Source organism: Arachis duranensis, chromosome 3 (assembly GCF_000817695.3).
Source record: "Arachis duranensis cultivar V14167 chromosome 3, aradu.V14167.gnm2.J7QH, whole genome shotgun sequence".
Classification (NCBI taxonomy): domain Eukaryota; kingdom Viridiplantae; phylum Streptophyta; class Magnoliopsida; order Fabales; family Fabaceae; genus Arachis; species Arachis duranensis.
The window spans coordinates 60563242-60569542 of NC_029774.3; positions in this window are offsets into that span (position 1 = coordinate 60563242).

Genomic DNA, 6301 nt, shown 5'->3' on the forward strand with positions numbered 1-6301 from the left:
TCAGGCGGATTCAGATGGTTATAGAGTTTTGATAATTAAAAGATAAATAAACATAAAACAAAGATAGAGATACTTATGTAAATCATTGGTGGAAATTTCAGATAAGCGTATGGAGATGCGTTATTCCTTTTGAATCTCTTCTTTCCTACTGACATTCAATCATTCATACTCCTTTCCATGGCAAGTTGTATGTAGGGGGATCACCATTATCAATGGCTACCGTCCATCCTCTCAGTGAAAATGGTCCTGCTACGGGTTACATAGGGCTAATCATTTGTCGGTTCTTACTTATGTTGGAATAGGATCCAGTAATCCTTTTACGTCTGTCACTATGCCCAACAGTCATGAGTTTGAAGCTCGCCACTGTCATCCCATCCCAGATCCTACTCGGAATACCACAGACAAGGTTTAGAATTTCCGGATCTCAAGAATGCTTCCAATTAGTTCTAGCTTATACCACGAAGACTCTGATCTCATGGAATGGAAATCTCTGTTGTCAGGAGAGGCAACCATGCGTCATGGATCAGGAATCCAAGAGATATACATTCAAGCTTGTTTTCATGTAGAACGGAAGTGGTTGTCAGGCACGCGTTCATAGGTTGAGAATGATGATGAACATCACATAATCATCACATTCATCAGGTTCTTGGTATGAATGAATATCTTAGAACAAGAATAAGCCTTAATTGAATAGAAAAACAGTAGTAATTGCATTAATACTCGAGGTGCAGTAGAGCTCCACACCTTAATCTATGGTGTGTAGAAACTCCACCGTTGAAAATATATAAGTGATGAAGGTCCAGGCATGGCCGAATGGCCAGCCTCCAAGTCTAAGGAAAAATGTTCCAAAGATGACTTAAGGATAATCCAAAGATGTCAAAAGTCCAAAGATGTCAATACAATAGTAAAAAGTCCTATTTATACTAAACTAGTTACTATGGTTACAGAAATAAGTAAATGTGTAGAAATGCACTTTCGGGCCCACTTGGTGTGTGCTTGGGCTGAGCATTGAAGCTTTCATATGTAGAGACTTTTCTTGGAGTTAAACGTCAGTTTTTATGCCAGTTTGGGCGTTTAACTGTAGCTTCTATCCTGTTTCTGGCGTTTAACGCCAGAATAGGGCAGGAAGTTGGCGTTTGAACGCCAGTTTGCGTCATCAAAACTCGAGCAAAGTATGAACTATTATATATTGTTGGAAAGCCCAGGATGTATAATTTCCAACGCAATTGAGAGCGCTCCATTTGGATTTTTGTAGCTCCAAAAAATTCATTTCGAGTGCAGGGAGGTCATAATCCAACAGCATCAACAGTCCTTTTTCAGCCTCTGAATCAGATTTTTGCTCAGGTCCCTCAATTTCAGACAGAAAATACTTGAAATCACAGAAAAATACACAAACTCATAGTAAAGTCCAAAAATGTGAATTTTTCTTAAAAACTAATAAAAATATACTAAAAAATAACTAAATCATACTAAAAACTACCTAAAAACAATGCCAAAAAGCATATAAATTATCCGCTCATCACAACACCAAACTTAAATTGTTGCTTGTCCCTAAGAAAATAAAAACAAAATAGGATAAAAAGAAGAGAATATACAATGAATCTCACAATATCAATGAAACTTAGTCCTAATTAGATGAGCGGGGCTAGTAGCTTTTTACTTCTGAACAGTTTTGGCATCTCACTTTATCCTTTGAAATTCAGAATGATTGGCATCTATAGGAACTTAGAATTTTTGATAGTGTTAATGATTCTCCTAGTTCAGTATGTTGATTCTTGAACACAGCTACTTTATGAGTCTTGGCCGTGGCCCTAAGCACTTTTTTTTCCAGTATTATCACCAGATACATAAATGCCATAGACACATAACTGGGTGAACCTTTTCAGATTGTGACTTAGCTTTGCTAAAGTTCCCAATTAGAGGTGTCCAGAGTTATTAAGCACAATCTTTTGCTTTGGATCACGACTTTAACCACTCAGTCTCAAGCTTTTCACTTGAACCTTTATGACACAAGCAGATGGTTAGGGACAACTTGATTTAGCCGCTTAGGCCAGGATTTTATTCCTTTAGGCCCTCCAATCCACTGATTCTCAAAGCCTTGGATCCTTTTTACCCTTGCCTTTTGGTTTAAAGGGCTATTGGCTTTTTCTGCTTGCTTTTTGTTTTTCTTTCTTTTTCTTTTTCGCCATTTTTTCTCTTTTTTTTCACTGCTTTTTCTTGCTTCAAGAATCAATTTCATGATTTTTCAGATTATCAATAACATTTCTCTTTGTTCATCATTCTTTCAAGAGCCAACAATTTTAACATTCATAAACTTCATTATAAAAAATATGCACTGTTCAAGCATTCATTTAGAAAACAAAAAGTATTGTCACCACATAAAAATAATTAAACTAATTCCAAGATAAAATTTGAAATCCAAGTACTTCTTTTTCTTTTGTAATTAGGCACATTTTTCATTTAAGAGAGGTGAAGGATTCATGGAATTATTCATAGCTTTAAGGCATAGACACTAGACACTAATGATCATGTAGTAAAGACACAAACATAGACAAACATAAAGCATCAAATTCAAAAAATAGAAAAATAAGAACAAGGAAATCAAAGAATGGGTCCACCTTAGTGACGGCGGCTAGTTCTTCCACTTGAAGATCCAATGGAACACCTAAGCTCCTCTATGTCTCTTCCTTGCCTTTGTTGCTCTTCCCTCATGGCTATTTGATCTTCTCTAATCTCATGGAGAATGATGGAGTGCTCTCGGTGCTCCACCCATAGTTGGTCCATGAGTGGACTCTCTTATTTGCTCCATCCTCTTTTTAGTGATGGGCTTGTCCTTTTCAATGAGGATGTCTTCCTCTATGACAATTCCAGCTGAATTGCATAGGGATCACCTTTTTCTTGGCCACAACTTCACAGAAGTGGTCTTGATGGACCTTTGAGATGAATCTTTCCATCTCCCATGACTCGGAGGTGGAAGCTTTTGCCTTCCCTTTCCTCTTTCTAGAGGTTTCTCCGGCCTTAGGGGCCATAAATGGTTATAGAAAAACAAAAACAACACTTTTACCACACCAAACTTAAAATGTTTGCTCGTCCTCGAGCAAAGGAAGAAAGAGGGGCAGAGAAGAAGAAGAAATGGAGGAGACAGAGGGGGTTTAGTAGTTCGGCCAAGTAGGGGAAAAGTGTATAAGATGTGTGAAAATGAAGGAGTGATGAGGTGTTTATATAGGAGTGGAAAGAGAGGGTAGGGTTCGTGTATTAGGGGTTGGGTTAGGGAGGGAAAGGGTTTTGAATTTGAAGGTAGGGGGTTTTGTTGGGGAAGAGTGAATGAGGTGATTGGTGAATGGTATTTGGGAAAGAAGGGGTCAAGGACTTCTCATCCCTGCTCCATTTAGGCGTGCAAAACACCCTTAGAGTGCAATTCTGGCATTAAACGCCAGGTTGCTTCCTGTTTCTGGCGTTTAACAGCAACTTTTCATTCCTTTCTGGCGTTTAATGCCAGTTTGGTGCCCTGTTCTGGCGTTAAACGCCAGTCTGGAGCCCATTTCTGGCGTTAAACGCCTAGAATGGTGCTAGACTAGGCATTTAACGCCCATCCTGCTACCCTTACTGGCGTGGCGTTTGAACGCCAGTAAGTTCTTCCTCCAGGGTGTGCTGTTTGTAATGCTATTTTTGAATTTGCTCTAATTTTTGCAGTTGTTTTTGTGACTCCACATGATCATCAACCTAAAGAAAACATAAAATAATAATGGAAAATAGAAATTTAACATAGATAAACAAAAATTGGGTTGCCTCCCAATAAGAGCTTCTTTAACGTCAATAGTTTGACAGTGGGCTCTCATAGAGCCTCACAGATAATCAGAGCATGGTTGTGGCCTCTCAACACCAAACTTAGAGTTTGGTTGTGGCCTCTCAACACCAAACTTAGAGTTTGGTTGTGGCCTCCCAACACCAAACTTAGAGTTTGAATGTGGGGGCTTTGTTTGACTCTATATTGAGAGAAGCTTTTCATACTTCTTCTCCATGTGTACAGAAGGAGAACCTTGTGTCTTGAATACAAGGTAGTCCTCATTCAATTGAAGAACCAACTGTCCTCTGTCAACATCAATCACAGCTTTTGCTGTGGCTAGGAAAGGTCTGCCAAGGATGATGAATTCATCCTCATCCTTCCCAGTGTATAGGATTATGAAATCAGCAGGGATGTAAAGGCATTCAACCGTCACTAGCACGTCTTCTACTAGTCCATAAGCCTGTTTCATTGATTTATCTGCCATCTCTAGTGAGATTCTTGCAACTTGTACCTCAAAGATTCCTAGTTTCTCCATTACAGAGAGTGGTATGAGGTTAATACCTGACCCTAGGTCACACAGAGGCTTCTCAAAGGTCATGGTGCCTATGGTATAGAGTATTAAGAATTTACCAGGATCCTGTTTCTTTTGAGATAAAATTTGCTGAATCCAGGTATTCAGTTCATTAATGAGCAATGGAGGTTTATCCTCCCAAGTCTCATTACCAAATAGCTTAGCATTCAGCTTCATAATTGCTCCTAAATACTGGGTAACTTGCCCTTCAGCAATGTCTTCATCTTCTTCAGAAGATGAATAGTCATCAGAGCTCATGAATGGTAATAGAAAGTTTAATCGAATCTCTATGGTCTCTGTATGAACCTCAGATTCCTTTGGTTCCTCATTGAGGTACTTCTTAATGGCCAGTGGACGTTCTCTGAGGTCTTCTTCACTGGGAATCACTGCCTTTTCACTCTTTCTAGGTTCGGCCATATTGGTCACAGTTATGGCCATGCACTCTCTTTTGGGATTCTCTTCTGTATTGCTTTGGAGAGTGCTAGGAGGAGTTTTAGTAACCCTTTTACTCAGCTGACCCACTTCTGCCTCCAAGTTTCTGATGCGGGACCTTGTTTCATTCATGAAACTGAGAGTGGCCTTAGATAGATTAGAGACTATATTTGCTAAGCTAGATAGATTCTGCTCAGAATTCTCTATTTGTTGTTGAGAGGATGATGGAAAAGGCTTGCCATTGTTAAACCTGTTTCTTCCACCATTATTATTGTTAAAGCCTTGTTGAGTCTTTTATTGATCCTTCCATGAGAAATTTAGATGATTTCTCCATGAGGGATTATAGGTGTTGCCATAGACTTCACCCATGTAATTCACCTCTGGCATTGCAGGGTTCTCAGGATCATAAACTTCTTCTTCAGAAGACGCTTCTTTAGTACTGTTGGATGCATTTGGCAAACCATTCAAACTCTGAGAAATCATATTGACTTACTGAGTCAATATTTTATTTTGAGTCAATATGGCATTTAGAGCATCAATTTCAAGAATTCCCTTCCTCTGAGGCGTCCCATTACTCACAGGATTCTTTTCATAAGTGTACATGAACTGGTTATTTGCAACCATTTCAATGAGTTCCTGAGCTTTTGTAGGTGTTTTCTTTAGGTGAATAGATCCACCTGCAGAATGGTCCAATGACATCTTAGATAATTCAGACAGACCATCATAGAATATATCCAGGACGGTCCATTCTGAGAGCATGTCAGAAGGACACTTTTTGGTTAGTTGCTTGTATATTTCCCAAGCTTCATAGAGGGATTCACCTTCTTTCTGCCTGAAGGTTTGAACATTGGTGCACGAAATTGCAATCACACTTTTGCAATTCCGCACAACTAACCAGCAAGTGCACTGGGTCGTCCAAGTAATACCTTACGTGAGTAAGGGTCGATCCCACGGAGATTGTCGGCTTGAAGCAAGCTATGGTTATCTTGTAACTCTTAGTGAGGATATCAATAATTATCAGGGTTGATTGTAAAAAGCAAAAGAACATGAAATAAGTACTTGTTTTGCAGTAATGGGGAACAGGTTGAGGTTTTGGAGATGCTCTATCTTCTGAATCTCTGCTTTTCTACTGTCTTCTTCTTCAAGCACGCAAGGCTCCTTCCATGGCAAGCTGTATGTAGGGTTTCACCGTTGTCAATGGCTACCTCCCATCATCTCAGTGAAAATGTTCAACGCGCTCTGTCACAGCACGGCTAATCATCTGTCGGTTCTCAATCGGGTTGGAATAAAATCCAGTGATTCTTTTGCGTCTGTCACTAACGCCCAACCCTCAGGAGTTTGAAGCTCGTCACAGTCATTCAATCCTTGAATCCTACTCAGAATACCACTGACAAGGTTTAGACCTTCCGGATTCTCTTGAATGCCGCCATCAGTTCTATCTTATACCACGAAGATTCTGATTAAAGAATCCAAGAGATATCTACTCAATCTAAGGTAGAACGGAGGTGGTT